Genomic DNA, 21853 nt, shown 5'->3' with positions numbered 1-21853 from the left:
TGTGGCCAGTCTGCACCAGTCTAACTTTTACACCCTTTGATAAATCTCCCCCATAGTACTAGACCAAATAACAATCTGCAATTGTATCTGTAGGCCATGTTCACAAGGCATGAGACACCAGCTGATCTGTTACCCGGCCGAGTCACAGAACGGCCAGTGTCAGTGAAGATCATCCCAGCTGGTACTGCAGTACCAGTCGAATGATCTTCATTTGTGCTGAATTGGGATGTGCCCGCATCGCAATTCACCATTGAACACAATGGAGAGTGCGTCCGTCATTATATACATTGTGTGCATCGGACGTCCGTCATTCCATTGACTTCAATGCATTGCATTAAAGTCAATTACATTGTATCAATAATGGATGTCTTTTTAAATAGAAAAGGCAGACACTTTTTCTATTTTCTTGACGTTGTCTGAACATAGCCTATAGCTGTATCCATGTTTTCCAGACTGCCCTGGGGCTGCATCCATCTTCTCCATCCAACGGCATTCAATTTTGTACAAACCTGAACTTACCATAAATTCGCTCATCTCTATTCATAATGTGATATTCACAGCTCACTATCTCCCCCTCCCTGCACAATGTCACAGAAGATACCTAGAAAATTTTCCTAGGCTAGGTCTACACTTTTCCTTAAAAAAAAGCTACTTTTACAGGCACAATGAGTTTAAAACAAATTGACCATCAGGTACATCGCTTTTGTTTTTACCTTTTTTTCTACCGGCTTGGGGATTCTGGTAGCATGGCCTTTTTTTGTAACACCACCCGGTTCCCATGCTTGGCATTGCTCTTCTCCTGAGCATAGTTGGATCGCTGGGGCAGGCTTACTGCACCCCACCCAGTGGGACAAAACCCCCTCTGTGACGTGGCTTCATTTGAATCAATGCTTCCAATGCTCTGAGCTAGGACGGTGCTCAGGAAAAGACCAGCACAGAGTGTGGGAACTGGGCGGGGTTTAAAAAAAAAACGACTGCGCCACTGGGACCCCTGGGCTGACACAGATCGGCTAAGGTAGGGGAAAAAAAAAAAAGCGATGTACCTGATGGTACATTTCATATGGAACTATTTTTTGGTTTGTTTTTTTTGTTGCATCTTGTACCTCTTTAAGGCAGGTTTTCCATCCATTTTGGGCAATCAATAAATATCTAAGGAAAAATCCCCAAAACTGCTGGTTTTGACACAAAAAAGGCTCAAAAGAAGTCCCTTGCATCTAATTTTATGAGCATTCTAATTATGGCTTTAAAAATTAACTTTTTGTGAGCGGACATTTTCCCTTTGAATTAGATAAAATTAAATGGGAAGAAAATATTTTTTGAGATGCAAAACAGACATTTTACATCTTAGAATGATGTCTTAAACCAGTATATAAATATAGCCTGGCTGTTAAAGGGATTATCCAGCGCTACAAAAACATGGCCACTTTCCCCCTACTGTGGTCTCCAGTTTGGGTGGGGTTTTGAAACTCAGTTCCATTGAAATAAATGGCACTTAAATGCAATCTGCACCTGAACTGGAGACAACTGTAGGGGGAAAAGTGGCCATGTTTTTGTAGCGCTGGATAACCCCTTTAATGCTCTTAAAATCAGCTCAGGCAAAAAGGCTGCCCCAATAATCTGGTATAGAAAATAATATAAGAAAATATACAATTAGGAAACATAAAAACATAAATAAAAATCTATATGAGTATCTGGTTTTAATTAGTAAAAAATATTAGGTGATACATCCCCTATTGTGGAGTGTGGGAGAAATCTGAGTGTCTGCTGGACACAAACCAACAGCTCTAATATATCTCAGTTTACTGTTCCCATAAATTATACACATGTTGGGTCCTGTTAACATCAAAATAAACTTATGTCTGTTGCCAGCATACAAATGCAGGTCCACTATATCTGTATATACAGTAGAAGATAATATCTAGTATAATTTTGCCTTCTAGATGAGCAATAAAAATTCTGTTCTATTGGATGTAATAAACAAACTAATTTTATTTTATTTAAGAGGCAATATGGGTAATGAGCGAAAGGCAACAAAATGAGAATCTGTATGTCTAACAATGAAGGGTGCAGAAGCAATAAACCATATTGGTGATATTAAGGGACCTTTCTAAGTCCCATTTTAATAAACCAAGTAACACATAGGCAAAGCTTCTTCATAAACAGCATACAATGAAAACTATGCAGGGTGTATTTTCACTTAGTATTTTTTTTGGAACTACTGTATAACATTACTAATGGCTCTGTTTTCCCTCTAAAAAAAATTTTTCATGATGTTAGAGCATTTTATTGAAACATGTATGGCTTTTTTTCATTATTATATTGTACATATTTAGATGAGAAAAATAACTTTTTTGAAGTAGTTCTGTTTTTCTTTTGCTGCCCATTTCTGTTTGTTTTCATGTACATACTCTGCTGTTCCTAGTGTAATCCATCAGCCAGCTAGAATTATCTTCTGAGTTCGTTTATGACCACTTCAAAAGTCAAAGTTTGATTTGGTCATACATCAGCTTAGCAGATCGTTCCGGAGAGGTGACAGAAGGGCTGGAGACTGAGCCACAGATTTCACTCTGAACAAAACAGAGGAGGATGCAATATATATAAAAACAGGAAGACTGCAGAAGAGGAGTTGAGCGGAGATTTTATTAACCCTTTAAGGACATGGCCCATTTTCGTTTTTACGTTTTCGGTTTTTCCTCCTTGTGTTTAAAAGGTCATAGCACTTGCATTTTTCCACCTAGAAACCCACATGACCCCTTATTTTTTGCGTCACTAATTGTACTTTGCAATTACAGGCTGAATTTTTGCATAAAGTACACTGCGAAACCAGAAAAAAATTCAAAGTGTGGTGAAATTGAAAAAAAAAACGCATTTCTTTTATTTGGGGGAAATGTGTTTTTACGCCATTCGCCCTGGGGTAAAACTGACTTGTTATGCATGTTCCTCAAGTCGTTACGATTAAAACGATATATAACATGTATAACTTATATTGTATCTGATGGCCTGTAAAAAATTCAAACCGTTGTTAACCAATATACGTTCCTTAAAATCGCTCCATTCCCAGGCTTATACCACTTTTATCCTTTAGTCTATGGGGCTGTGCGAGGTGTCATTTTTTGCGCCATGATGTGATCTTTCTATCGGTACCATGATTGCGCATATACGACTTTTTGATCGCTTTATATTACATTTTTTCTGGATTTGATGCGACCAAAAATGCGCAATTTTGCACTTTGGGATTTTTTTGCGCTGACGCCGTTTACCGTACGAGATCAGGAATGTGATTAATTAATAGTTCGGGCGATTACGCACGCGGCGATAGCAAACATGTTTATTTATTTATTTATTTGTTTACTTTTATTTAAAACCTGGGAAAAGGGGGGTAATTCAGACTTTTATTAGGGGAGGGGGATTTTTACTATTAACAACACTTTTTTTTTTTTTTTTTTACACATATACTAGAAGCCCCCCTAGGGGACTTCTAGTATATACACTTGGATCTCTCATTGAGATCTCTGCAGCATAGATATGCTGCAGAGATCCATGAGATCGGCACTCGTTTGCTTTCGACTGCTGCAGCCGAAAACGAACAAGTGCCGAGCCGAGGACGGCGCCATCTTGGACGCGTCCCCGGCCGGCATCAGTAACGGAGATCGTTCCTCCGGGACAAGGTCCCGGAGGAGCGATTTCCCCCACTAGACCCCAGGGAAACGTTGCCTCCGGTAATCGGAGGCAGCTGTCAACTTTGACAGCTGCCTCCGATTAGCTAATTAGCGGGCATGGCATTTAGACCGTGCCCGCTAATAGCAGCGGTCCCGGGCTACTCGCGGCACCCGGGATCGCGGCACTTCAAAGCGGGGCCGCCGCGCGGCCCCGCTTTGAAGTGCAAGTGAGGACATATGACGTACGCATACGTCCTATGTCCTTAAGAGGTTAAAGACCTAATGGAAAAATATTTTTTACCTTAATATAAATACAATCTGGGCTATTTTTACACTACGTATATTTCCGCTCGTAGTGCGAACCGCGAATATACATACGTAGTTTTGAGGTTGATGCGTTCGCTTGAAAGTATACGATATACGCCTGCATAGTGCACACTACGTATGAACTTACGATCGCATTGTATACGCCGCCGGGAAAAATAAACAAGACCGTTGTTTGAGGACGGAAATGTTCGAACTTACGGCCGTGGATTTCCATGTGGTCCCGTACGGAGTACTTATTTCAGTCAAATTGAACTTGATTTTTCGATCCAAAAGGTTCTGTGTGGTGTACGGGGCTGGGCGAAGATTTCCAAGTAAATGACCTGCCTCAGATCGCTTCGAATCAAGCTAGGGAAGCATAACTGTTCAGCCGCACATGTACGGCGGCGTAAGAACTGCGTACGGATTCGTACGCAGTGTGAACATAGCCTTATAATATAAAATGCAGGAAAATATGTCCATGGCCTTTTTGGTGCCATAATGTATGCCAGTTTCATACAAGGATTTGTATCTTATCATTTGTATCGCGGACGCAAACTCTGGCCTGACTGCGAGTCTAGTGACCCAAACTAACAGCTGGATTTGCAATCAACAAATATAGGCATGTAATACACTTACATGAAACCAGCTGTAATATTATAGACATACATGTGCTGTTCCCAAGTATTACATTTTCATGAAAATATTTAAAGGGGTACAGAGTAATTAAGGGGGTTTACTTCTGCTCTGGACAGTTTCCGACATAGAGCTCCATGATGCCATATACTATATGTCCGCAGAACAAGAACTATCTAGTCTGCATGGAACTATCCAGAGCAGGAGCAAACCCCCTTTGTTTTCCTGTTTTAGACCGTTCATGATGCAGACAGAGGTGGAAGCAGAGAGCACTTGGTTGGACTGAGAAAGGACAACAGGACTTCCTTCGTGGCATACAGCAGATGAAGACTAGAGTTTTTTTGTTTTTTTTTAAATAGAGGTAGTTTACAAATCGGTATAACTTTCTAAGGCCAGTTGATATGGAAATATTGTTTTCCACTAGTATACTCTTTTAACATTGTTTGAGGTGTATAGTACGTTTATTACCTTGAGTCATGTGGGTTGTACACAGTCATCCCCCTAGACCGCTCCAAACATGGCTCCTTGTATATGATTGATACTCCTTCCTGTTTGCACAAAAGAGAAGTGCATCATGGTTGTTCACTAATATCGGTATCATTGTTTCTTAACACTTTTGTGTTCCATAGTGTTTGGGTCTGACCATATATCCCATATTTGTTACATATATACTGCTAGAAAAAGGTAGTAACAAGATATAAGCTGATAACAGCTAAACACAGCTTCCACTTCAAGTCTCTGACTCTCCAATAAGATAGTATGTTCTGCTCGGCCACACATGAATAAGATTTCAGTAGTTGATAAGCAGAAACTAGACACTCCTGATACTGCTAACCTCAAAGGAAAAGAAAAGATTGGTCATGTTAAACCATTACTCTGGGCAGCAAGGCAGTGAACCATTCAGTCCCTTGGCACCTGGTGAAGGATTTCCACAATGACAGCAATAAAAAAAAGCCGTAAAATGATTTGGGCAGATTTAGGGATTACAAGGTTTGTTAATGATAGGTTGAAAAACATCTTGTATACAAGCATAAAGGGATTAACCAGAAGGGTAAGTCCATGTTAATAGATCCATGATTGATCTTTGTGTTTGTGTTGTGGCTGTCAATGGTGGGGATATAATCTGTTAAAGCTTGTGCCATGGTTTCTCTAATAACAGATTCCATGGCACATTGCCAGCTTCTTTCCATGACAGATGCCATCAGCATCTGACGGACCCTGCTAACCCATAAACAGAGCTGTCAGTTTCTGTCATGGTTCCCGTCAATTTGATGGCAAGAATACTGTTGCAAGCGAGAATTTATGAGTTGACCAAAGTTGAGCAAATTGAACTAAATTCATAAAATTACCACCCATTACATAGTATAATTGCACGTTTTACTGCACTTTTTACGCCTTAGGGCTGGAAAGCATTTTCCCCAAATAATATGGTGCATTTTATGACTCTGAGCCGTGCTCTTTGCCTCTTTGCTTTTTAAAGCTGTCAAGGTAAACGTAAAAAAGACCCGACACACAATAACTTTAGTGTCTACCATGTAATATGTGTGTATGAATAATATTCTATTAGAAATCTAGTGCATTATGCTTAGTTCATCTCCCTTACTGTAATATGATAGTTAAACTATGCAGACGTATTTCATAACACACAGGTCTATTGTCTATGTGCCGAAACAAGTACTGTAGACATTGAAAGGTGATATGTTACAATAGACAATGATACAGCATGGTCCATTACTACCCTACAAAGTCCGTTTAGGTGTGATAGGTGTTGTCTCATACTCCTGAGATGGACTCGGCAGTTTTTTACAATGTTACATATGTAATCTGTTGATACATTTAGTGATATAATGATAGGGATATAAACCCCATAAAATATTACATGGCCTCTTTGTATGGCTTTGTAAAGATAACTAAACATTCATATGTTAGATTTGTTAACAGCTATCATGTTAAATAGAACAAATCCAAAGAAAAGCCTGTCCAGCGAGCCCTGTGAATGTCTCCCATGTGAGCAGATCAGGGCACCCGATATATGAGCGGCATTTTATACATTATATTGTGCTTTATCCAGCTGACAAGGTTTATTCATAGTTCGTAGAGTCTGGCAGCAATTTTCTCTGGTGCATTCACCTGCCAAATTTCCAACTACATTCCTTCTTCTTTAGGAAAAAATGTCAGAAAATAACTGGACAAATATGAAACCAGTAGTAACAACAATGATATCACTAGCTAAAGTACAGCCTTGATGTCTCGCTGTTTAACCTCTTATAGATGAGCTGACTTTTGGCCTACAGTATATAGAGTATGTTTCCCCCTTTTTCACTGTTGGCTTGTGATTAAAAGGATACCCAGTATGCATATTTTTATGGGTTGGCCACTTAATAGTAAAATTTTCTTGTTTGTAGAATAAGTGTATTCACATTACTAACAGCAGCTCCCTGTGTTTTTCACAGAGATAAATGCAGACTTCTCTCCTCCAGGCTGTGCTGCCCTGCTCTGTGGTGAGTTTGTCCATAAGATGGCTGACATGGCCCGCCTCCAGTGTTCACCATAGGCATATACAGGCTCAGTGATGGACACTGAGGGGCGGGGCCTGGTCACGTGCTCCTCCATGTCAGCCATCTTACGGACAGAACCGCCAAAGAACAGGACAGCACAGACTGGTGTAGGGGAATCTGATTTTAGTTCTATGGGACACAGGGAGCTGCTGTTAGTATATACAGTGAGTACACTTACTAATTCTGTATACTGAACTATTTTACTATAAAGTGGCCAACCGCTTTAATAATTCCACTTTTGTATGTAGGTTCTACTCACTTCTATATTTTTCTGTCCGACAAAGGGACCAGCTCTGCATGATCTACATTTATGGCACTGTGTGGGAAGAAAGTATGGTCGATCATAGACATTGGACTTCTGAGAAGAGATCTCATTGCAGTCAATCGCCCTAACAGACAGGCAGTAAAAATACAGGCAGCAAAAGGCTTGATTTGTACCTCTCCAATTCTAATCTGTAAGAGAGCAGCATCAGAGGATTTTTCAGCTACAGCATCCCTCTGAGATGATATGAGAGCTCACCCAAGCCTTATGTGTCCATGAATAAGGTGTCAGGCCTGATGATAGCTGTCAGACTAAATATCTACTGTTTATGGCCAGCTTTACACCATCAGTAGTATAGAGAGACAGACAGACACAAATGTTTTCAATTATGCCTGTGACTGTCCTAGATTAGCAGGGAGTACAGACAGGGTCACAGATCAAGCCCGTTCCTCCCATGTGGTCTCATTGCCATGGGTATTGATGAAACTTAAGCTTTTGCACCATTTTTAAAGAATCTACTTTATTAAGCTTACAAATAAAGGAGGCTATCATAGCGAAACAATACAATAAGTATAAATATTTTATGAAGAGGGCCTGCACTATGTCCGGTATATACTTCTGATGTGATGCAAGAGGTATAGTCAGATGAAAACTTAGGTCACTACAGATTTAGGCTATGTTCACACTGCGTATGATTCCGTCCGTAGTGCGAATCGCGAATATACGCACGTAGTTTTGAGGTTGATGCGCTCGCTTGAAAGTATACGATATACGCCCGCACAGTGCACACTACGTATGAGCTTACGGCCGGATCGTATACGGCGCAGTGAAAAATGAACAAGACCATTGTTTGAGGACGGAAATGTTGAAACTCACGGCCGTGGATTTCCTTGTGGTCCCGTACGGAGTACTTATTTCAGCCAAATTGAACTTGATTTTTGGATCCAAAAGGTTCTGTGAGTTTTATTGGGCTGGGCGAAGATTTCCAAGTAAATGACCTGTCTCAGATCGCTTCGAATCAAGCTAGGGAAGCATAACTGTACTACGGGCGTATGTTCGCGGTTCGTACGCATCCGACCGCATGTCGATTTTTCCCACACCCGTAGTTTCAGCCGCACATGTACGGCGGCATACGATATACAGACGGACTCATACGCAGTGTGAACATAGCCTTAAAATGATGTTATACTAATTTTTATTAATACTTTTGATTTTTTTGTGTGAAAACTTATAAGAACATAAAAAATCTCAAAGTACTACATCCAGTGAAAGCTAAGGTCTAATGTGACTTAACACATTAGACTAATGTAGTCTGGTCCTTTAGTTTCAGTGGGACCAGACACCGGCACGGTGCGGAGCAGACTTCAAAGCCCGCAGCGAGATAAGCAGAATCCTGATAAAAAAAAACCCTTAGCTTGATTCCAACAGTGAAATCGCTCATCTCTAGTGTTAGTATAAATAAAAAATAGAGTACAGAATAATGTAGTAGACTACTCTACTCCATATACTGGGTCATATAACAAAAAGGATAGATGAAACATATGCCATAATAGGGTGAAGAAGGCGTACTATATTGCATCTGTCACAGCCATCTGTTAAACATATGTGTTTTGTCATAAGCTTTACATATCCTTGATGGATTCACTGGCATATGTCACCTATGGGCGATTATGGCGTCTGTAAAATATTCACATTCATTATTTTATGATGAATTCTGGACTTTCATTACTCCCATAGCAGAGAACTATACTTTGTCTTTCTCCAGCTTGCAGGAGATGCTTACGTAGACTAATAGATTGCATTCAACTGCACAAAAATGTAGCTTTGGTAGATTTCAGGTTTAGAATATTATTGAACATAAGGATAGCAAGGATAGCTACTGACCTTGTAAGGTTCTGTTGGTGCAGGTTAAATGTTTTGGACTAATTCTCCTCCATTCACATTAATGGGATGTTAACGTTGAGCTTCATTTGTTACCAGCTAAATGTTTGCATTATGAAATAGCTACACAAATACACATGGCCAGACTGCCTCAATGTACTGCCTTATAAGACTGCAATAAGGACGACACCAAACATGGCCACATACTTCTCTCTGCGTCCACAGACATCATGCTGTAGCTGCTCTGCCATTTGGCTTTATATTGCTTTGTGAGATTCAAAGCTTCCAAAAGACAAAAACATTAGAAAAGTGTTGCATAGGAACTACAGATGCGTGGGTTTAGTAGTTATGGAACTCATTGTGCAGTATAAATGACCAGAAAACTTTATTTGTCTTTTTTCCGCCCTTACCCAACTGAGGCATTTGAGCTTCCATCTCCTGATTATTTAGATAATACAGTGCAATACATTCTAATTGTGATACAGGTAAGGCAATAGGGAGTAGCACTACCAGAAATCTCTGACACATGGGCTCAAGACAAATACGGACAGTGGTATGGGCTCCGGTCCCACGCTATACAGCGGTGCTCCATTTAAATAGAAATGTAGAAAGGACAATGTAGAAAAGAGAAATGGGCACTCACCGATCAGATGCGTTACAGGCCTGGTTAATTGTTCATAAAACTTCACATGTGCATGGGGGAGAGGGGAAGTGTGGAGCAGGCACGTCATGACAGGCTGTTTCGCGCTCACCAGCACTTCATCCAGTCAGGGATGGCTCAAAGCTCAAAGGGGGTGCTTAAATAGACAAAAGTGTAAATGATACAAAGGGATACATTGTACCCCATTCAGATTAATTTATGCGACTGTGAGCATCTGTAGTAAAGGTAATGGCCACATCCAATTAGGTCTTGCCTCAGATGACCAATAATATTACTAAGTCGGTAACTCTTTGAGTCTTTATTGGGCCTCTGGCTGTCATGCTAGCCAATTGTGATCCCATAGTCATTTTCGGGGCACTCATTGGGATACTTTCTCTATAAACCACTGAGATTTTGCAGCCATTATTGACCATGACATGTAAGGGGCTCAGAAAAGGTTCCTCCATTTTTGGCCTTAAGGCTGTGTTCACACATTGCTGTTTCATTGTGTTACTGCATCATTTAAAAATTAATAAAAACAAAACAAAACGCAGACACACACAGCATTTATACTAACCATCCCTCCGGTGACAATCACCGTTTGAATCTCCCTCCAGCCGCGTCCCTGTTATCTCCAGCAGCCGTCCTCGGATCTCCCTCACTTACGGGTTGGGGAGCAGTGAATGGGAGAGAGAAGGTTGCTGGTGCACATGCGTGGGGGTCGGGGGTGGGAAACGAGGGGAACGGGGCCAGATAGCTTATTGAAACGCATTACAAAGTTATATAACTTTTTAATGTGTGTTAATGAAGCATAAAAAGTAAATCACTATAGCACTCCTAAGCTTCCAGCAAGGTTGCATATATGTGGTAATCAGGTCTTCTATTATACCTGGAACTATTTTCTTGATGGCTTCATATTGCGGCAATGTGCTGTTTAATTCAGTGCGCAGGCAGGGGGAGAGCGCCCTCTAGAGGGATGATTGACAGTCATCCCTGCAGAGTGAGCTGAAAGGCAGAGAGCCATGCCTAGTCACGGCCCGGACACCACCCGGATGACTGGTTCATGGCTGCCAATTATGGCGGGAATGGTCAATGATATGTGCATGGAGGGCACTTGAATTTCCTACTCAGGGGAAAGAGGGATTATGCAGGATTTTAACATACCCAGTCATTCATTGTGGCTGCAGAGGTGTCTGGCAGCAGCTTATCCCCCTGTCTCCAATGAAATGAACAGACATGTTTGGCAGAGACAAGCGTGTATATTTATAGTGGTGTCAGGACACCAGTTTGGTCAACAGTTATTCCTTCTGACCTCACCATAAACATACATAACTAGCATGTGCATGGCCAGTTTTGTCTGTGAAACTACTAATGTATGCAAAGTGTATATCAATTGGATGGGGAATAGGTTATCTGGGGTGATTGCCATTGTATATCAAACGCATTGTAGCTAGCAAAATATGGGGGGGAATATACGGGGAATATAACCAAAAGGTCTAGAAAGGAAGAGCAGTCAGTCATACTGTAAATGTCTTTTTAGTTGGCAACGTAACTAAATTACCCTCAGCGTATAAACAATGGCTCGTTTAATATTTTACATTCACTCAGTGAGTATAAGTAAATAATCTTAAAGTTGGTATGAATGGGAAAAAATAATACATTAAGCGGATCATAAAAAATAATGGTGCACAGCAACAGTAAGGAACGGCACCATCAGAATGAGCAGCGACTCTGGTATGAAGCAATGGAGACTGCTCCGTAATCGGATCCGCAAACATCAGAGATCTCCATTTCCCTCAGTAGTAGAAAGTACATCATTTATAATCACACACTGTATTCGTGGTCATGTGCTTGGAATAAGCTTCATCATAAGACTTCCATGGGGACAAGAAACAATATCACTACTAAATCAACAGCACCTTTTGTTTGCCAGTGTATAGTTTATAAACTCTATATGGCTCCATACATCTACACTGTGTTCCAAAAAGTGTTTAGGAGTGATAAGGTAAGAAAGTTTGTCAGTTAAACTCATTGATGGTGAGGTGTGTCAGGGCTCTTTATATCACTGAAAGCAATTGCAGACACCTGTGCCAATTAGTTTGTCAGGTGTGTCCAATTAAAGGCAAGACTACTTAAGAAGGCTGTCCCACATTATTAAGCAGCCTACATTTTGAGCCTAAATGGGAAAGAATAAGGATCTGTCGGCTGCTGAGAAGCAACAAATTGTGGAGTCTTTAGGTCAAGGCATGACTACAATCAATATTGCCAAGACACTTCATCGTGATCGTAGCACAATCAAGAAGTATGTAGCTGATTCCCAGAACACACGTGTCCGTGCTGATAAGGGAGAATTGATGACTCTTTCCAAAAGGCAATTACGTCAGGTTAAACGAGCAGCTGCAAAAATGCCTTGTCATAGCGGCAGACAAGTTTTTGAAGCTGCTGGTGCCTCCAACATCCCCCGAACAACAAGATGCAGGGTCCTTCAGAGGTTTGCAGCTGTGCATAAGCCATCCTGTCGACCTCCTCTATCCACTGCACACATGCAGAAACGGCTTCAGTGGGCAAAACAATACATGAAGACTGACTTCAAAACTGTTTTGTTCACCGATGAGTGCCGTGCAACGCTCAATGGTCCGGAAGGATGAAATGGACGATGGCCTGTTGATGGACACCTCATGCAAACACGGCTATGGCACCAAAAAGGAGTAGGTGCAGTAATGTTTTGGGCTGGGATCATGGGGAGAGAGATTGTCGGCCCCTTTAGGATCCCTGAAGGGGTAAAGATGAACTCCATAATGTATGTGGAGTTTCTTAAACAGCACTTTCTACCATGGTTCAAGAAGAAGAAGCGTGCATTCCACAGCAAGATCATTTTCATGCATGATAATGCACCGTCTCATGCTGCAAATAACACATCTGCATCTCTGGCTGCTATGGGCATAAAAGCGGACAAACTTATGGTTTGGCCCCCATGCTCCCCTGACCTCAACCCCATTGAGAACCTCTGGAGCATCATCAAAAGGAGTATCTATGATGGAGGGAAGCAGTTCACATCTAAGCAACAGCTCTGGGAGGGTATTCTGTCCTTGTGCAAAACAATTGAAGCAGAAACCATCCAAAAACTGACAAATTCAATGGACGAGAGAGTTCAGAAGCTCCTTTCGAAGGGGTCCTATGTGCAAATGTGACATTACCTAGAATAAATTTTTGACTTGAAAATTGTTTGATTTCAGTTTGTAATAATCTGCTAATGCTTATAATGTCACAAATGACCATTTTTTTTGTTCTTAATAAAAATGAAAAGGTTGAAAACTGCTGTGCATAATAATTTAGAACATGCATTTTGAGTGTTTATTTTTTTTTTCTAAATATACTGTTATCATAGGCAGTTTGTTCAAAAACCTTTCAATTATACTCGAATAGTTGATGACTGGAAAATTACAATGACTGCAATTCATATAGGTAATTTTGGGGAAAAATGAGAAAATATTATTTGCATAATAATTTGGAACACAATGTATAATAATACCATGTGGCACTAGCAGCCGGCCTGCTGCCAAAGCACTGCATCGCTTTCCTCTGATGCTGCTGCGGACGGAGTTTCACCGCCCCCTGACCGATCAGCATAAGGTTTATGTAATTAAAGCTGACGCACCAGTCAGGTGTCAGCAAGTGGGCCGGACCCGGTGTCTCAGCCCCAATCACTTGTGGGGCTGGGACTCCAGGGTCTATAATTACCTTCCCTTGTCTCATGTTCCATGCCTGCAATAGTGCCTTGTTTACTAGTGTATCTTGACCTAGCGTTTTGCTGCATTTTTATTCCACTTACCTGACTTCTGCTACTGACCCCTTGACTACCCCTTGGACACAATTTTGTATTGTGCAGGGACAGCGGGGCGGGTGCCAGTGTTAGGGCTCACCTGTCCTTGTGTCTTCCTGCCCCTATCCTAACAACGCGTGTGTATGCATGTAATTCAGAGTGTGGTGCTGATACTCTATACTGAGAAAATCAAGATGTTTTAAATATTTATTTTTTCGATGCTGTGATCTTTATAATTATACAACTTTTCCTTCTTGGTGTTGCTATATAATGAAGACAGTATGTTTTAGTATAAGGAATCCTTATAGAAGTTTTATGACCTTGTGCATACTATTTTACCAGGAATTAACTTTTTGTCTGGTAGTCTACACATCTATTTTGGCTGATGACAGCAAGCACTGTTCATTTTGGAGTGTCTGTTGGAGGAAGTTACGGCTTATGAAAAATATGATGACAGCATGTTAGGGTTCAGATAAAGAACACAAAGTAGTTTCATCACTTTCGTTCTTGAAACATCACGTTATTGAATACATTTTATAAAGTTGCTTAAGCATGGTGCAAAGATAAGAAAAAGAACCGTTAAAAATTTACTGAAGGTATGCTATGGCGGTGATTAGAGATGGGAGAATGTATAATAGGAAGGAATCACTTTGTTCCTATCTGCATTCTGCTCATCAGGCTGAGGGCTTTGAAGTCTGGTCCGCTCCATGCCGCTCCTCCCCAGGTGCTGGGAAAAGATGGATCCAGTCCTGGGATACTGTTAATTCGCTCATTTTTAGTGGCGATGCCAGTATGTGCCAAATAATCTGTTCTCAAAGCATAAATTATGCTGAATAAAAAAAAAAAAAATAATTAAGGACCTTTATGTAGTTTCTTATTGTTCAAACATTTGCACCTTTTAGTTACATATATTCTGCTTCCATAATGAGACCATAGACAGTTTTGGACCAGCTCTAGGGTTTTCACCTGGCAGAGGTCTTTATCATATATTTTGTAATAAAAGGCAGCCAACAGCAGCAGTACATAGGTGGTGAGCTCAGGAAGAGTTATCTCAATAGGTGGTGATCCCAGAGTTAAAATGGCTGTCATAATGGCTGACAACTAACAAAGAAAAGAGATGCCAACTTTATTGTGAACCCTGGAGGAGCCCGACATTGTGTGGATATGGTTGTCAAGCCAGGGTAATCTGCCACAGAGCCATTGAGAGAAGTTAAATCGGCACTTAGTTCTCGAGTACCCCAAGATATGTATAGTGCTGCAAAAAACAATTCTGCTGGCTTTAGCATACTTTTGCATAATTTACCCTTAATAGGAAGTTGTGTAGTTCTTTCAATTTTAATGTGGTATTATCTTCAGCTCCTTTGCTCTTCTCTCTTTCCCAAGACTGCATTATCCTCTGCTGACTAAGGAGGTTTGGCTTTATCTTGCTATCACCTCTAGTCCGGCTCTCCAGCCTATGTCACCATCTCTGTCATATACACATACAAATGTCTCCTTATTGGGACATTTAGGGCAGAGTGAGACAGGTATACAGCATGCTGCCTTGTGATGGATGATGCCCCAGTCAGTGGAACTGCCAGGCAATGCATGCAGCAGGTGCTACAAACTGACTTACTGACTGCAAAGCAATAGCCTGCTGTGTAGTGTGGGAGTGCTGTGATCATGAAAGTGAGCAGGGCTGAGGGGAGGGCTGCAATAAAGCAATGCATGCTGGGAATTGCAGTACTCAGCAACTGCTCAGCCAGGAAATATTGGGAGGACATGGTAAGGGAGAACATTACATAAAACCAATGAGTTTTTGTGATTTCAGAACTGGGCCACAATGTGATTCGCTTCTGCGCTATATATATATATATATATATATATATATATATATATATCCCACTAAAGTACTCCTATCCGGAAAGCACCCTATCCTATGGGAAGAGTAAATAAAAAGGTGTGTTTTGGTGCAGAAGGGTCAAGTTGACCTGCATGTTTGAGTGAGCCTGTCTGTGTTCAGGTATCAGTGAACTGAAGGCACGTGTAGTCATTTCATTGAGGAGTGTCCTGGATTGAGAGGTCGGAGCAGCTTGTCCATTATAGAGAAAGCGGTGAGCTAAAAATTGGAGTGTGATGTGGGATCTTTTCCGACTATATGTTACCTGGTGCATTTACTAGAAGACCCACAGCGAGAGATTCACTTTTGTCATCACCCACAAAAGCCTGAATACTCTCAAGCAGAACATTACTGACACGCAGTCTACTTGTGCATAGGTTAGATGAAAGAAGATTTATACCATAGGAAAACCTAAATTAGCATTATGGGTAAACACCCTAATAATAGTAATGTGCACTAAAAAGGATATTCTTGTTAAGCTAAAGAACATGAGAAGACTGTCTTGAAGGTGCTAAACCACAAACACTGTTATAGACAGTGACTAGAGCACTATGCTATACATTCTCAACAGGAAAGCGACTGCAGGGGGTTAAACTGATAAGGCCGGAAGTAAGGTTTCAACGTCAGCCTAGTAACTATTTTTACGCTAGCTGAATGGTTTGGCTTTGCTCTCAATAGAGACTTGCTGTTTGACAGAAACATTGAGTTTGAGGCAGGCAGCTGCATGGGCTCTTGTGACCTCCTTTTCTTTACATTGCAGGTGTATCTCTTCCTCTGTAAATGATAGAAAAGTGAAATCACAGCTCATGTAACAGGTAAGCTTTATTGACATTTCATTCTTTAATATTAATTATATGATGCAGTTCGCTAACCAATGCAACAAAGTGCCATACTATTCACCTCAATAATACAGCTATAAGTCTATGGACTTTATATATTAAAACAGACAAAATACATTCATCATCATGATTATTCTTGTGCAGACTAGGAAGGGTTTTTATTGAATTGCTTGCTAGTAGTAGTTGGAAGATAATGTGATGGATACAGTCCTATATATATATATATATATATATATATATATATATATATATTGCTGCTCAGTCCAGTATGTCCTATCCACTGATGTAAATGATGACTGCCGTAATATGATAATAGTTATCTAGTAGACCAGTGTTCCCCAACCTGTGGCTCTCCAGCTTGTTGCAGACGTTTAACCACCAGCATGCCTGTGTGGCTGAAGGCATATAGGGCTATAAGGCTTCCATTAGACATAAATTTTACATAGCTGAAAAATGCCACAAAAGACCACTAACAGTTTTTCCTCCTTTTTTTGTCTTTTTGTCTTTATCCTCTGTAGCTTTTTCCACTGCAGCCACTTGGTTTGCTCAGGGGGTTTGTTTTTGCTCTGGGCAGTTCCTGATGTAAAGAGTGGTGGCAGTAGGCTGTTTAGTGTTAGATTGGAAGGATCTACAATACTTCATTTTTCTGTACAAAACTTTCTGCCACCAGTTGATTCAAAAATGTTTCTTTCCTCTTAGAATGCCTATTGAAGCAGGGATGTTCTTATGTTCTAATATTAGACATAGAAGTTATAAATATGTAATAGGTGCACTACTACCAAGTAAATGGAAAGTTAGAAAGTCAGTCTTGGTGGGGCCTCAAGGGCCAGTCGGACAGTTGTGATGGTAGATAAAAAAAAAAAAAAAAAAATTACAATTGTAGATGCAAAATGTACAACTGTCAGGCATGATGATTGCTTCCTACTACCTGCAGTTTATGGCAATGTTCTGCATATGTAGAGATCGTGAGTCTGCTATAAGTTGTTAACACAGTATATCACTGAAAAAGGCCTTTCCATCTGATTCAAGGGCAGCTCAAAATCCAGTGTCTAGCAGGTTTACCATCTGTATATATAGCTGATCAGCCTATCTTCTAGTTCCTGCTGATATTGTTTTAAGCTGGACTAGTTGTGCAGGTGATGGCTATTGTAATTGTCATTGTAGGTCATTGTAGATTATGCTAATGTATTTATATTAACCCCTTAGCGACCCATGACGTACCTGGTACATCATGGTGCCGCGGGGGGTGTCGCCGGGACCCTGCTCTGAACGCCACCACTCCTGGCTGCAATCTGCAGCCGGGCAGTGCCTCTATTAGCCGGCGCGGGTCCCTTTGCCGCGCCGGCTAATTAAGCCCTTCAATGCAGCTGTCAAACCTGAAAGCTGCATTGAAGTGCTTTGTACTGCATGTCCCTGGTGTCTAGTGGCACGGATCTCCCCCCCGCAATGTGATCGCGGGGGGGAGATCCGTTTTTCTGGCCGGGCTGGCACTCAGCGTCGGAATGACGCTGATCCCGGCTCGGCAATAGATTGCTGTAGCCTGCAGCAGGCCATAGCAATTTTTGACTGATCTAATCGATCTTTGCTGTGTATATACACAGCATTGATCTCTATGAGAGATCAGTGCTGTTTATATACAAGACCCCCAGGGGGGCTTCTAGTTTATGTAAAAAAAAAGTAAAAAAGTGTTTTTATTAATAAAAAAATCCCCATCCCTAATAAAAGTCCAAATCACCCCCCTTTTCCCATTTTATAAATATAAATTAATAAATAAACAAATAAATAAACATGTTTGGTATCGCCGTGCACGTAATCGCCCGAACTATTAATTAATCACATTCCTGATCTCGCACGGTAAACGGCATTAGCGCAAAAAAATTCCAAAGTGCAAAATTGCGCATTTTTGGTCGCATCAAATCCAGAAAAAATGTAATAAAAAGTGATCAAAAAGTCGTATATGTGCAATCAAGGTACAGATAGAAAGAACACATCATGGTGCAAAACCTGACACCTCATACAGCCCCATAGACCAAAGGATAAAAGTGCTATAAGCCTGGGAATGGAGCGATTTTAAGGAACATATATTTGTTAACAATGGTTTGAATTTTTTAAAAGCCATCAGATAATATAAAAGTTATATATGTTACATATCGTTGTAATTGTAACGACTTGAGGAACATGCATAACCAGTCAGTTTTACCATAGGGCGAACGGCGTAAATGCAAAACTCCCCGAAATCAAAACAAATTCGTTTTTCTTTTCAATTTGACAGCGCAAATGATTTTTTTCCGCTTTCGCAGCACATATTATGGAAAAATAATGCCTGTCATTGCAAAGTACAATTGGTTTAGCAAAAAATAAGCGCTCATATAAGTCTCTAGGTGAAAAAATGCAAGCGCTATGGACCTTTAAACATAAAATGGAAAAAGCAAAAGCGCAAAAACGAAAATTGGCTTTGACCTTAAGGGGTTAATATTGTAAGCTTCAGACATGTATTAATCTTTATTATTCATTGTGGCTTTCCAAAAAATGGCGTCTGTCCGTCATTTTTGGATAAGTTGACAAATAAACAAAATGAGTCTGGCAGCTTTGGTGCCCTGAAGGTTGTGGACAACCCACATTATTATATGAAGGAAGTCAGAGAGGTAGACAATACTGATGAACAACCACTTACACACACCAGTTATTAGGAAGGTGGATGCTTAGTATTATAATTGTATACAAATAGGGCTTTTATAAGGTCGCACTGTTATGTGCAGTACACCAAGCAGGCAGGCAGCCCGCCCATTAATCACACCCATACTTAAATTTTTTTGGTACAACACATATAGTCCTAACAGCCCATTCTCACTCAACATTACAAGGCCAGTCTGTAGCTCAAAAATATAACAAACATGAGGTTTTAAATAATATTTTGGCTAAAGGTTTTTTCAGTTTAAGAGTAACTTGGATTAAGAGCATTTTGGGTTAAGAGCTCACAGTTTTTCAAAATTGTGACTTGGTTTAAGAGCATTGCTTTGGTTTAAGAGCTCCCTGTACTGGGTGGGAGGGGGAGTGGAGGAGGGGAATGGTCTGCATAGCGGGGTCTACAGCCCTGTACTGTGACCGAGGAAGTCTCCCTCACCTTACAAATCATAGCAGATTCACTTCAGGCTGGGGCTTACATCAGGGGACAGGACTGTGGAGGTAATCTCTCCATAGCTGTAACCTCTCTCTCCCCAGACAGAGTGCTGCATGTATGTGCTCACATCTGCCCTGCTCATTCCTTCATGCTCCCTGCAATCCCTGTCCGCCCTTGTGTTTCCCATCCTCTCCATTACTGTACAGTAACTTATAATATCACATATTCTGCTGTTCCTGAATGTTTGTTTCATTTGTCTTACAAGTTATTAAAAAAAAAATTAATTATTTCTGGAGTGTGGAACCAATTGTCTGCATATGAGTGATTTCTAATGGGAAAATTTGCTTTGGTTTAAGAGTGGATTTGGATTACAAGCACGGTCCCAGAATTAATTATGCTTGTAATCCAAGGCAACCCTGTATATTGTAAATGTGTACCCATTGTCAGTGAATTGCTTTTGATTATCCTCTGTTGATGATACTGACGTGCTGTTGTCATTGGTGTTGTGAGGATTAGTAGCAGACTGCTAAAGTGGATGACGTATAATGGTGCCCTGTATTATGGTGCCCTGTTGGAGCAGTGGAACTGGCGCCTGTAAGGTGTACTGTTAGACTGTTTCTAGTCTCATTGCGTTAACTATTAGGGCAAAGGAGAGAAAGGCATGCCCAATGGTTCCTAGAAAAAGTGCACCTCTTGTTTTGCTGCAGCTTCTCTTCTTTCTCTTAAACTTAATATGCATCCTAGGCTTTGTGTATTAACATTTACAGAGGGTCAGGGGAAGTTACTTCGGGACAGCTACCTCGCATGTATGGTCAGCAGACATTTAATTCATTAATCACTTGTTATAATATTTGATATAGAATTTAATAGAAAGTGTATATGCTTTAACAGTGGGCATCAAAAATATCCACGGTAGTAGTGGATTATAATAGGTCCTTTTAGGGCAGTAGCCCAGGGCCCTGAGCTCCTGGGGGGCCCATGGCCTCCCAAAAAGCTACAGTTCTGCCATCATTCACAAAAAAACACTTTTTTTTTACCGCAATTTTGCAGAAATCAGGGCATCATGACATTATCTATCCTGTACTATGAACACCACACTAGTGCAGCCATAGTTACAGTGGGCTGGGGGGGTTCCAAGCTTGGTCAACAGCCCGGGGCCTATGGTAAAGTTAATCCGCCCCTGCATGAGCCATAATGGAAAAGGTTATTGTTTCCTAATTCATCTTTGTGTAGAGTGACATGTTGCTGCAAGGCTTAATTATCTATATGGAAAATACAACAAGGCAACTTCATATACATTGTTTATACTCTGACATTTTTCCCTCCATTTTAAATTGTTTGTGTGCAGTTGTTTACTCGGAGTATAATTTATCACTAGTGTCTGTGGCTAAAAGGTGTCTGCATATTTTTCCTCCTCCCATTGAGAACAGGGTCTGATAAAAAGCAGTAGTATCCAGATAGAAGCGGTAACTTACAAGTGGATGTGGTCCTGTGTGAAATAACATAGGCCATGGAAGGCTGATGAAAAGAATGCAGGAACCTGAGATTACTTTGAACAGTTGAATACTGGTACACTGCATTATTATATCACTCAAGCATCATACCTATAACATAGACTGATTGCAACCACTAAGTCTTTGTGCTTCAGATGAGATTTGCAACTACTAAGTCTGCTATATGACATAAACATATAAATGTTTACTAAACATGCTTGTTTGGGTTATATTGGTCCGAATTGGTCTTTATTTACTGGAAACAATGAGTGAAAATTGAGACCAAATTAGGCGCTACAAATTATTTACTCCCTTGTCATGTCAATTCTTTTGGCGGACGGTGGTGGAATTTGCAGGCGAATATCATTGAGTCTATGGTATGGGGGGAACTTCAAGCGGAGGCCGTGCGTCAGAATCCACTTTAAGGGTCTGTTCACACGTACAGACTCGCTGCGTAAAATTCGCACAGAACTCTCATCAAACTTGCATGAAAGTAGCAGCGTTTTTTTGTAGTGTTGAACTTGCCTGTGAAAATCATGTGCAAATCAAAACTCGCATGTAGAAATCGCACCAAACACGCAGCGAGAATACACATACATTGACTTGATAGCAATCAGTATCGCTGTGAATTTATGTGCAAAAAACTCACAGCAAGTCTGTACGTGTGAACAGACCCTAAGGCTATGTTCACACAACGTGTGGGATGATCCGGGCTGAGACCGGCTGTTCCGTGACCCGGCCGGTACTTAAGTAACGGCC

The 21853-nt window shown here is 40.8% G+C and overlaps 1 protein-coding gene across 2 annotated transcripts in view; it reads left to right on the top strand.

Annotated features, from left to right (window-relative positions):
• Window positions 1–21853, top strand: part of CHST3 (carbohydrate sulfotransferase 3) — a 90373-nt gene that overhangs the window by 48516 nt on the left and 20004 nt on the right. Inside the window, exon 2 of one of the 2 annotated variants that reach the window (XM_069980621.1) lies at window positions 16402–16456. The exons of the other annotated variant lie outside the window; for it this stretch is intronic. The gene's annotated coding sequence lies outside the window, so the exon portion shown is untranslated. The remainder of the gene's footprint in view (window positions 1–16401; window positions 16457–21853) is intronic. 2 annotated transcript variants of the gene reach the window in all.

Source organism: Dendropsophus ebraccatus, chromosome 8 (assembly GCF_027789765.1).
Source record: "Dendropsophus ebraccatus isolate aDenEbr1 chromosome 8, aDenEbr1.pat, whole genome shotgun sequence".
Classification (NCBI taxonomy): domain Eukaryota; kingdom Metazoa; phylum Chordata; class Amphibia; order Anura; family Hylidae; genus Dendropsophus; species Dendropsophus ebraccatus.
This window is presented reverse-complemented; position numbering and strand designations above follow the sequence as displayed.